Source organism: Lissotriton helveticus, chromosome 1_1 (genome assembly GCF_964261635.1).
Source record: "Lissotriton helveticus chromosome 1_1, aLisHel1.1, whole genome shotgun sequence".
In the NCBI taxonomy this organism is placed as follows: domain Eukaryota; kingdom Metazoa; phylum Chordata; class Amphibia; order Caudata; family Salamandridae; genus Lissotriton; species Lissotriton helveticus.
Window position 1 is genome coordinate 1,609,245,288 of NC_136057.1, and position 12,864 is coordinate 1,609,258,151.

Consider the following 12,864-nt stretch of genomic DNA (forward strand, 5'->3'; position numbering starts at 1 on the left):
TAAACCCATCCAAACTCAACTGATAGAGGGGGAAAGAGGGTAACACCCTGCGCAAATCAGGCACAATAAGATTTGCAAACATTCACGTAACAATTGGCAAGGTTTACTCCAAGAATATCAATATTAAAATCTGAATCTGGCAAACTGTTGTGGCCAAAATATCAACTACCAGAATATATATAGCTTTTTAACACTTTTTTTTATTATATAATCTTTATTGGTTTTTGCAGGTAATACACAGAACACCACCTATGCAACATTTAAGTTCTGTTCAGTTTCAGTGTGCAAACATTCCCCAACAACCCCCCCATCCACCTCTGCTCCTACTAGTGCACTCCCAGAATAAACATTCTATAACTTTAACGAAAGCATTTGTTTGTTGCACCAGGTTGGACATCAACTTTTCCGCCACATACCATAGCCTCCCAGCCTCCATCCCAAGGGCCCCAAGTACCCAGCTTCAACAGCTCGGGGTCCACACGACAGCGCCATTCAGTCAACGCATGCTGCAATCATACTTTCATGTGACACACCCTACATTTTATTGTTTGTTGTATTGTGGCCCCTCCCGGGGGTTGGGCACCCGGAGTATCCCGCATGCCTCCAGCATGACCGCCCACGCCGGTGAGTCATCTTCCAACTTCTCATCTGTCCATGTGTGTTTCATACTCCTCTGTCACAGCCCACTCAGAGAAATTCCCCAGCTATTCATCATAGTGCGGTGGATCCGGCGCCAGCAAACGAATAGCAATGTGTCGCTTTGCCAACACCAACCCCAGAAGCAGAAACTTTCTGCTCAACTTCTTTCCAGTCTGGGAGGGGATCGCACCCAGTAGCACCTGCTTGACATTGAGCTGTATAGTCGACTCTGTGTCATAATTAAGTCTATAAAGGACTTGTCGCCAATAAGGTGTCGGTGTCCGGCAGGACCAGGCCACATGAAGAAAGTCAGCCCCATCCCCGCTGCATCGAGTGCAGGCAGACGAGCAGGCAAAGTAAATGGGTGTTAGGTACACCTGATGGACTTAGTTATATTGAGTCAGTTTGAAGCGGGCATTTGAGGATATAGTCCGTACTTCTACATGAATCACCACCCACTCCACAGCAGAGCAGCCCCTTCCCACTTGGTATGTATTTTGAGCGGTAGCAGTGGCCGGTCTTTGTGCAATGCTCTATATAGAATTGAAATCAGATGTCTCCCACCAGCCATCAGCAACAGAATGGACAGTACATGTGACGCCTGGGAAGGTCGGCCATATCTTGAGCATGGTAGTCGAGAGTTTAGCATATTGCAATAGCCTCCTCCCTAGTGAGAAAGCGGCCATTTAGATAGAGTTCATCCAATGTCTAGCAGTCTCAATGCCACCAGTCCACTGACATAGCTTGGGTTATCTTTAGCAAGGCTTATAGAGACCATATTTTCAAGTCAGCCACATACAGGGCACGATGTAGCATCTCTTTCATCGCCAAGACCCACATGCTGCAAACCTGGCAGACCAAGTATGGTACATCAGAGGGCACGGCCGCACCCTTCATCTGCAGTACAGGCAGCTCCTCCATGTCGCTAATGCCCTAAAAAAGGTGTCTTTCCCAGTTGTCCTCCGAATCCAATCAGTGCACCGCGTGCGGCAAATGCGCCACCATATAGTATAACTCCATAACCCGCAATTCCACCCTTCCATCTGCCAATGCCATTTGAATGTTACGAGGCTAACCCAGTGGCTAACCCGGTGTCTTTTATCTGCCCACAGCTGCTCCTTGATAAGCTTATCAATCTTGATACAGTTTTGACGTGGGATTTCATAAGTAGTGCCCTGCAGAATGTATAAACATTGTGACTACAGTACCATTTTAACGAATTCAACCTCACCTATCATGGATGGGGCAAGTGTCTTCCAGAACCGAACACTCAGTCCCTCTGCCACTCTACCTATAGAAGATTGGTGGAATCCTGCTCGTCATAGGTGATCCGGATGCCCAGATATCTCATACTCCGCTGCTCCCAAGATATCCCCACCCGTGGCAGCTGGGTGGCCGGGACTGCACCCAAAGCTCCCAACGGTCATCTTCATCTCAGCTTTAGTCTATTTCTTTCTTTAAAAAGCATAAAAGCAAACACAGAAATAAAATAAAAAAGACATCATCAAAAAACAGTTGATAAAAGGTACATGATAAAACCAGATTTTAAAAAATGAAGACAAAAAAGACATCATCAAGAGATTCTAATGTTTTTCCTAAACAGTATCATTGACCATAAAAAGCAGGAACCTCACATCAAATCGCCAGGGAATTTCAATTGTTGCAGAAACAGCAAAGCAGGCAGACATTGCTTAAAATTTAAAAGAATAGGTAAAGTATTTCGTTTAATTGGTACAGGGGGCAGAAAAACAAAGTGCAAGGTGCACTGAGTCAAGAGGCCATCGCAAGGGCAATACATCAGGGCCGATGACCAATCATTAATGGCTGGAAAGGTGATTAAATGGGGATTAATATCAAGCCTAAAGCATGTCAGAAGATACCGATGAAGTCGGTTATGGACAGCAGTAAGGTATGGCCGAGTCATATCAGTAACTAGTGTCAATTGGTTCTTAATAACACTCAGTTTGGCCATTTCTTTACAGAATCTTTGATCAGGGATAAAGGACAAACAGTGGTTTTTTAGGTCTCTTCTGCTTACTTTAGATAAGACATTGGTGTATCAAAATATTCAGGATGACCCAGATTCCTGAAGAACAATTAAAAAAATGTAAACCAAGAAAAAGAGCCAGAAGAAGTTATGTTTAAACAGTCATTAAAAATCACACGATTTAAAATAGTGAAATCACTAGTCCAAATATTTGCCACAGTAAAATGGGTTGTATGATCAAGTCAGTTAAAAACGGGCACCTAGCTCTGCATGGGAAACAGGTGGTTCCATGTTGAGAGTGATCAGGCGGGGCGGGGCGCTGCTTGCCTGGTTGATTGGGCAGGGTGCCCAGCACATTCTGATATTGTCAGTGACGAGAGACAGCTATATGCAGTATGAAGTCAGCGACGACCCCGGGGTGTGGGAGGTGGAGGTCCACTGCCATCTGAAGCTGGCGCGCAAGCTTGTGTGGGCATTGTGCCATGATAAGGATGTTGTCTAGCTAGATAACCACCCCCACACCCCGGGGTCTTCACTGACTTCATACTGCATATAGCTATCTCTCTTCACCGACAATATCAGAACATGCTGGGATCGTCCTGCCTGATCATCCTTGGCATGGAGCCTCTGGAGGTAAGCAGTATGCACAAATCGTTCGAAATGGCACCTGTCATTCAGGAGCTTTCTCCGGCATTACTCCCAGGCAAGGGAGCTTGCTACAGTCTGCTGGCAGATCACTCTCATGGCTGCGTAACTTCCTCTCATGCATAGCAATATCCTGCTCCAGTTGTCGCTTAACCGGTATGCGGTCTTCAGGCATTTGCCTCTGAGCACCACTTTCATAGCTTCCCGGTCTATAGTTCTACTTCCGGTACTGCCCAATTTTCCTCAAAGTAGTATGCCAACATCCCATCAACGGGCGCAGCAAACACAGGATCAAAGAGTACCTCCGCTTTGCGCCTCCAGAGCGGGATAGCTGGTCGGCAGCCCCAAGCCCGCATAGCTCATTAACAAGGCGAAGTGATCTGACAAGTATTAGGCTAAGTACGGCACATCTCATACATTTTGGGCCAGAGTTGCAGCTAGAAAGCAATAATCAAGCTGACTATAGGTACCAGATGAAATTAAATGAAATGTTGAGCCAATGCCGAGACTTGAACCTGGATCTCCATCTCCAAAGTCAACAGCTCTGGCCATTTGGTCACATCCTCTCCCTAAGCAAGCATATAACATGAGTATACCTTTCCACCTCAGTGTCTCTCCCTCCAGATATCCACCATCCCCAGCCCCGTTAGTAGGGCGCACGGTGCCCCATCATGGCTGGCCAAGTATACAACTTAGGGGGCTTGCGGTCTAATACACCACTAAGGACACAATTTCAGTCACCTGCCATTATTACATCCCTGTCCAGAAATTCAGCTGCCGCCTTGGTCTTCTGACCATAGAAGGCTTGGCAATCAATACAGGGTGCATACACATTAAGTAAGCATATATCCCTACCATCCAGCACCTCATGTAGGAACAAGTATCTGCCCTCAGGGTCAAGCGTATGGCTCCTGTAACAGAATGGGTCCCCAGGCAACACCCCTATCATGACTCCACTCGCAAATCCGGAATAGGAAGTGGAGTATAGTTGTACCCGCCTCCTCTTCTGCAATTTAGGCACACAGTCCCTCTACACAAGCGTTTCTAGTAAGAAAGCAATGGAGACCATATATTGTATTGTAATTGCATTTATATAGTGCTTTCTACCTCTGACGAGGCGTCAAAGAGCTTTTTCAGCAAGTAGCACGCTACTCTGGAACCCATAAAGGATTAGTGGTGAATTAGTACAGTGAAAATACAAAAGTAATTTGAGTGGGGGATATGTTAGTCAGTTATTTGGCTAGATAAGGATAGTGGAGGGATAGAAGGGGGGAAAAGGTTTGCATTTATATAGCGCTTGCTACCCCTGATGGGGTGTTGAAGTGCTTTTTCGGTGAGTAGCAAGCTACTCTGGAACCCATTCAGTGTTAGTGGTGAATTAGTATAGTGAAATATGAAAGTAATTTGAGTGATGGATATGTTAGTCAGTTGCTTTGGATTTTGAAGGATAGCAAAGGGGTAGAAGAGGTAAAAAGGTTTGCATTTATATAGAGCTTGCTACTCCTGATGAGATGTTGCAGTGCTTTTTCAGCTAGTAGCACGCTCCGGAACCCATAAAGGATTAGTGGTGAATTAGTATAGTGAAATATGAAATTAATATAGATTAGTACATGTTTAGTATACTTGAATCCATTAACATGTACCGTGATTTAATAGACAAGCCTGGCTCTATGGCGGTGCGACCGGTGCAACCACGTCGGGCGCTGACTTCGGGAGGCGCCATGTTTTCAAGTGCATTTTGATTTTAAAAGCACCTGCTGCTGCATTCCTGGCCTCCAGCAATGTTCAGGCAACAATAGAAGTGTCAAAATAACTTCGGTGATTAATGTTCTTCCTGTAAAGAGATCAGAGTTTTGTCTATTGGCAGTTTTGACTCCTCATAAGGTAGTGCAGAGGGTTAATATGCCAAGTTGCAAAGTACATATACCATACAAGTCACAAAGTGCAAATAATGTAGCTAGATCAGTGGATTACTGCTTTTGTCAGAACAATCCTTTTGTTACTCACAATTTATAGGTTAAAATGCTGTAATATAACAGTTAGCTATTAAGTGTCATCAAAGAGCTGCATGCAAACTGCAAAGTACAGATTAGAGCGTTATGATTTTTCCCTAGTCTTTCATCATCCAAATGTTGTAAAAAGGGTTCCTTTGGGTATAGATCAATTCATATTCGTAAAGACAACACACATAACATTGTGTTACATTTCAAATTCTGAGTTTATGCTTCTCCAGACAAAGCATTCTTAAACTATACTGTATACCAGTATGGATGATATGTGACTCCTATACCTTGTAGTCTCTGCCTCACGTTACATTTCCTATACACTGATTTACGCATGTATGATTCATTGTGTCTCCAATGTTTGTGGGATGTAAAGTGCTCTGACACCCTACGCTGGTATGATTGGAGCTATGAAACAAAAGAAATGCATGAGAGAGAGAGTGATTATGTAAACTTAAAGGGCACCGTTAAAGGGTGGTGGTGAGGGAATCTGGGGGTCACCGCCAGCACTAAAGTCGGCCCTGGTAATAAATATGTTCAAGGTACGTAGATGTGAAGTCAAGAATTATAAATCTTTGCCTACAAATATACAGTTACCTGCACAATATTCTGCCAATTGCTATTTTGTCCATGATATTTTGTCCAGTTGGCATTTGCGCCATTTATATTCCTAATATACAATTTTTTGCCATAGCTAATAATGCCAAGAAGCATTGCAAATATGCCCCAATAATTCCTATAGACTCACATTACAGTGTAATACATAAGCATTAAAACTAGCATCTCCCGAATAGCCTTCTTATTTTGCACCTACAACCCTGAAAGTACGCAAAAGACATTCATTTTGAAACTCATGATCACCAAGATAGCACCTACTATTGTAAAAAATAAGAAATTATAATTAATGTCAATGCACCATCATCATCCAAGGCAACAACATGAACCTGAGATTATTTGAAGAGCCTTTCCATATTCCGCACACAATCAAAAATCACATGTTGGCTTCCCTCATATGATGACCACCAATGCCTCAGCATCATGTGAATCTCACAAATCGAAGATCTAAAAATGTGACCAGAGATTACTCTTCAAGTTCAAGTTCAAGTTCAGGCATTTGTAAAGTGCACTACTCACCCAGAGGGTCTCAAGGCGCTAGAGGGAGGGGTTCACTGTTTATCGAATAGCCATGTTTTCAGTTCTTTTCTGAAGGAGATGTGATTCTGAGTAGGGCGGAGGTGGGTGGGGAGTGAGTTCCAGGTCTTGGCAGCCAGGAAGGAGAAGGATCTGCCACCCATGGTGGTTTTTCGGATGCGCGGGACTGCGGCGAGGGCTTGATTGGATGATCTTAGTTGGCGGGTGGGATAGTAGAAGGACAGTCGGGTGTTGAGGCATTCGGGTCCTAGATTATAAAGGGCCTTGTGTGCGTGGGTAAGAAGGCTCTTCCAGTGACCCCTTTCAAAAGTGGAGCACATCATCTCACCATTGTGAGTCAGACCTTGTATCTAACCCACAAAAAAGCTGTCTGATAACAACTATCTAACCCACAAAACACAAAAACCTGTACTTTCACATACCCTTTGTTTACTGGAATGTGAACTTGACCACTCCAGCTATATGGTTAAATTTATTCCTTGCTCATCCTAAAAGTAAACTAGACTTCAACCTTTTTGCTAAATTAGGTTTCATCACACACTCAGCAGAGGCACATGTCTGGACGCACAGTATGGAGGCTTGGTACAAGGGCCATTCAATCATCGCTTCTGACAACTTTCTTCCTCTCTGGATACAACATCTTCCATAAAAAAATAGGAAATTCGAGGGAAGGGAATGGCAGTATTTACGCCTTAGCCCTGACAGACACAATAGTCCCAGACCTGAGTTTTTCAATTCTTTAAGTCTGTAATATCATACTGCACAGTCAAGCTGAATAGTTCGTTTTCCCTGATCAACACAGGGCTATGAATACTCACTCTAGTCTTTGATGTTCATGCTCTGCACCTTATGTTCACTGGTATCATTGAAAATAGATTGTTAATTGTGCAAACACAAGCCTGGATAGATGATTCTTAAAGGTATCAGCTGTGGCTCATAATTCAAAGACAACACCCTTTCCAATCAAGAAATTCAACAATGTATGGGAAGAAGAGTTCAGCAAGGTTTTTAACACAGCAGACCTAAAGCACATTTGATCTGGAGTCCTTGCTTACTCTCATTCACAACAAAATATCCTATGCATTTGAAAAGTAGTTCCCTTGCCGGTAAAATAATTCAAATGTCTAGTCTAAAATGTATGTGAATTCATCAGCACCAACACATCATAGTCTTCATCATCTCAGCGCTCCAATTACCTCGTTTCCTTCTTTAATGTCAAGAAAGGAAGTACATTTGGCTAAAAAAATGAATCCTTCAAACGCCCACAGGTGAACCATGGTCAGCTGCACTCAACAAGAAATGTTTTCAGACCATCACAGATGGTATCAAGAGCAACGAAACATGCAATCCCCACACTCCTTAATCAATTTATGGCACAACCCTAACTACTGTCCTACTACTGACTGATTTAACTTGCACAGTGCAGAAACCGCAAGGACAGAGAATGCCGTGAAGTGCTCGCATAACGTCCGGAACCGCACACTTCACTGAGTTTCTTCATCGAGTGTGTTGTTGCTTGGTGCTTATGTTCTAGTTAGTCAAGGAGTTAGTGTATTTTGTAAATGCTCATAGAGATTGGCTTAGGGTAGAATCGTCAGAGTATGGCGGAAAAGTTACTTAGGGAGTTTAGAGTACCAATAGTGCAGTTCCAGAAAATTCAGTTGAAGACACAAGATAATCAGCTACAAAATCAATGTAAAATCAATTCTTACCTTTATTCCCCATGCTCGTTGGCAGGAGGCAAATTCTGTTCCTGAAGACTGCGTAACCGCAAGTATACAACCTAGAAAACAAAGAAAAACAAAAGTATAGAATTAAGATGATATTCTAAATTAGTTTGCACATGAATTGAAGATAAAGAAAAAAAAAATATTATTAAAAGAATAGGAAGAAAAAAGGCAACAAAGCTTAAATTGAATTTAGAGATATTTTACAAAATTACACATTTAAGAAGAGAAGTAAAAGGCCTAGTTTAGAGGGTAATAGTTTGAATGAAAAGAAATACAAATAAACTAAGAAGAAACGTTCAGGAGAACGTTATAACTTAGTGGTGTTATATTTATATTACAGTTCACCTCTAAGTTCCCAAGAGAACGATTTGAATGCAACAAGTCATATATCTACATGGGAGTGTAGCAGTGAACCTAAGAAGAGCAAAACAAGGCAGCCTCTTCTCTATTCCCATACCCTTCCCCCTCTGGGTTCGCTTAGACCCTCAGCATTGTTTGACGTACGAGTGGAATCTAGGGTAGGGATTTGGGAAATTAGCATAATTCCGCTCCTGTGAAGTAAAGGTAATTGGTGAGTACTGAGTGTTATGACAGCACCAAATAGGTATAGGATCTTCTATTCCAACCTCCAGTAAAGAGTAATGCAGAGCTCTTGAGAGGTCTTCCCTGTCCACTCAATTCTTACGTGTCATCATGAAATACTTTGTTCAGGCTTTTTGTCCATAAAAGTACACAAACAAATAGAATACATATATTAAGTTTAAAAAAACACAGGAAATAAAATACACAGTTCTTATATCATACCATAAAATACCCAATGCCCAATAGTCAATACAATAAAAGAGTACCTATAGAAAATAAATAACAGGGTATCCCTTTAAAATGTATCAATAAAAATATTTTAAATTATGTTAAAAAGTGCACCAGGTAAAATCCAGAATATGTAAATATCATATTTCAATCACCCGGGATTTGAGGGGCTGGAAGAGGGAGCTACAAGGTGAATAAGTCAACCTTGTTATTCACTTCAGCGCCTTATTTCTCATAAACTAGCTACAGTGGAGGAACTTGGATACTGCACAGTATCTGCTTGGATTCTTTGTGGAGGAGCTGTATTGCGACCTCAAGTTTACGGCAGCCAAGTTGCTTACATAGAGGAATAATCCATGCTTTCCTAGGGTGAATACAGCCCGGGCAGAAAAAAATTAAATGCAGTAGTGATTTTTCTGACTGTGGGCAAACAGGGCCTACAGTACTTATTGAGGTTGAATGATTCCACTTTGCTAACAAAGACAGTAGTAGTATGGTGCCATAGCGAAATTTAAGAAAGAGACACTTTGCACCTAAGAGGTTAATAAAATCCAAAAAAGGGCTCCCATTGGAAATCAGATTTAAAATCTAAAAAGAGGGAAGTAAGTGACCCCTCGGTCACATTATGAAGTAGTAGCGTCTTAAGTTGGGCCGTGTGTTATTGAATTAAGGCCCATATTTAAAATAACTCCCAAATAATCAAACTCACTAACCCTTTCTAAAATGGAGCCCCCCAACTCTATCCGACCCCTAAATGTTTTGTGAGGACTAATAGTCATGAACTTGGTTTTAGAATGATTTATTACAAGGCCACGTTCAGCGCAAAAATCTTAAAATTAACTCACCAAATGCTGTATGCCACTGGGGACCTTAGAGATCAAGAGAGTATTATCTGCAAATAGCAGAACAAAGTTTTCCGGCCACCCAAGTAAAGGGCGTCATTTAGGCTATCCTCCACATAACATATCACATCATTAAGATACAAAGAGAAGAGAGTTGGTGCAAGGACACAGCCTTGCCGGACTCCGTTCTTAATCTCAATACGTTAAATTAACTCTCCTCCCCATCTCACTTGAGCATCAGTATCCTGGTGAAGACGAGCCAGTATATCCACAAAATCAGGTGGAATCCCACTATTCCTCAAGACAGCCCACAGTTTGGCTCTGACTAGATGCAGTAGACAGACGGTACTACGGCCCGTCTGTTCATCCTCCCAATCTTGATTTATTCCTGAAATGTACAGAACAATACCTATTTGGACCCGACCTGAACTATCCTCGAGTCTCCACACCACCGGCTGAGACGGCTCCGGCCGACTAAGGGCTGTCAACCCATTCCCTCAGCCCCCCACCTTGTCCTGATGAAGACCCGCCGTGACCACCAACCGGGGCACTACTAGGGATGAAATGTCAATGCACACTTCAGGTCCAGAACTACCAGGATTCCATACAACGAGAGATAGGAGTCTCTGAAGCAAAAGCGTTATCTGGCCTACCACTCATTTGTACATAGACAATCATGACCACACTATATATATTGTACACCTTTGAGCACTGAGCACTATTGTCACTTTAATCACCCTGCATCCATGTAAATATCTTGTGTTGACAGTTTTTGTTTACTGTGAATATCAACAAATGAATTAATTCTGATAGAAGTAACAGTACCAAGCACTTTATCTCTGTCCTTATTCAATAAGTGACATATATTCTTCAATCCACAGGCGTGTTCTAGAGGTTGCGCCAAGTTATTACAATTGCACTAAGAGCAACTTTAACTAACATACTTTCTACCCAACAGAACCAATTTTTTGTTTAATTGAAACTTACCCAGGGTCTGAGGGACACAGGATTACCCCATTTTTACCTAATCACAGTTTGGCTCTAGGCACTAAGCTGAATGTATTACTTTAGGTCAACAAAGACCAAGTAGAGATGAGCCTGGTTTTCCAATAAATTAATAAAAATCTAAAGATCTAATAATCATTCTAATTCCTCATCTAAAAGGAACTAGCCTGCAATGGGTAAAGAGCCTGATGGTCCTCTGTCCAAGAATCCAGTTTTCGAAAGTACTTGTCTAGCGAAGACTTTTTGGGCTACATCTATAAGGCTAATGGGCCTATAGTTTAATGAGGAATCCTGCAGGCCTTTTTTAAAAGATGGCTATAGAGAAATAGGCCCCTCCTGGAAAATGCAGGACGGCGGGAGTCGGGACTCGGGACCCATCTGAGGTGGCGCTGCCGCGCGGGATGGGACCAACTGGAAATATATGCGGAAGAGCTGCCTGAAGTATCCCCACAAAAAGACTTCTGGTCTCCCCTCTCTGGATATCTCCTTGCAAATACGGATTTGACATAATCTCCTGATCAGGTGAATGCTGTATACGGGCCGGAAGTGAGGAACAAACCTATTTAAAGAAGATATTGTAAGCAAAAATTGAAATGCCGGAATAGACAATGTTTCAATGTGTGGGCAATATAGGAGATGGTCCTAACAAGAAGGAGGAAAATATAGGACACCAGATCGTGATAAATAGAAATTGTGTACCAGCACTCAGGTGTACTGTGGCACTTGTGCCAATAGACGGTCCTTAGAAAAACAGACATCCTAGTGGCAGACAACCTGTTTGGAGGGAGAGATTCCTACTTCACTAGCTGTGGTCCTGAGGAAGGTGGCGTTGCCACTGAAACGCGCGTAAACCAAGCATGCCCCTGAGAAGTGGTCCGGGAGCTATAATTCCATCACAAGCTGTGTTTGTTGCTAACTACAAATACAGATCTCTTAATAACAATGCGGAGCCTCTCAGAGGGCAGAATCTCTAATTATGTGTATTTATAGTATGATTGTAGTCAGTATGAGTATGAATGCGTAGTACGAATGAATGATAGGTTGCTGCCAGTATTGACATTTTTAGTATATTTATATGTACTAGCTATGAACTTTGATTCAAACGTTTTGAAGAAATGAACATTGTGTTGTTTTTATGTATGTTTCTGTGATTTTTTCCTTTTCAAAAGTATACTAAAAATCAATAAGATTGCAATGTAAACTGAATATAAATATTTTCTTATTGCATAAAGAAAACATGTTAAAAACAAAATAAAAAATGTTAAAATACTGACAGTTTTCAATTTATAGATATTGGATGATATTTGTGGGTGTTGGCATAGTAGAACCTGTATAGGTCACATAAGAAGTAATATAGGTCCGGAAAGAGGTCTTTAGTGAGAGTTCTTTTTTATAGATGGCACAATTTGAGCAGCTTTCCAGCTAGCAGGGATACTTGCCCCTTCCAAAATATGATTTGACAATTTATAAAAGTATAAGGCTCAAAACGCAATTTCAGCCAGGAAATGTTGCCCGGGACCCCATCTGGATCAGCTGCTTTTCCAGGGGCCAATAGCCTTCCCTAAATTGTATCCGTTATCTCTATCACCAAAAGGCCTAGAGGACAGGTTAGTTACATCTTGTTGCAGCATAGCGTTATCAGCCAGTGGGCCTTTGTTGTGACCTGTATAATTCTATAAAGTGTGTATGCCAAACCTCTGGGGAGATTGTGTTTGGCAAAAGCCTTGGATGGCTTTCATTGCAATTTGCTAACTGCTTCCAGAAGGATTTAGTATTTTTTTATATAGTTGCCTCATAAAGAGCCTCCCATATCTTTGTATCTCATTCCTAAGTGCTTTAGCTTGGGTCAGTTATATTTATTTATTTTTAGTCAAATTAGAAGTATGCACCCAGAGCAAGTGTCTGTCGTAGTTCGTTCTTTTTGTATCATTGCACAGTTTGTTATACCAAGAGCGTGTGGGTTTAGAGTGAGCCCAAGTAGACTTAAGAACACATCTGAAGCACTTGCCTAGGCCTTCATTTATCCTGGTTACACTAGTGGACCAAGGAAG

The 12,864-nt window shown here is 42.0% G+C and overlaps 1 long non-coding RNA gene across 1 annotated transcript in view; it reads right to left on the reverse strand.

Moving 5' to 3' along the window:
* Positions 1-252: 252 nt before the first annotated feature.
* LOC144773678 (uncharacterized) overlaps positions 253-12,864 on the reverse strand; it is a 33,456-nt gene continuing 20,844 nt past the window's right edge. Inside the window, exons 2-4 of the long non-coding RNA XR_013600050.1 lie at positions 8,139-8,209; positions 4,915-5,105; positions 253-2,094 (exon numbers count right to left, since the gene is read on the reverse strand). This is a non-coding gene — a long non-coding RNA (uncharacterized LOC144773678). The remainder of the gene's footprint in view (positions 2,095-4,914; positions 5,106-8,138; positions 8,210-12,864) is intronic.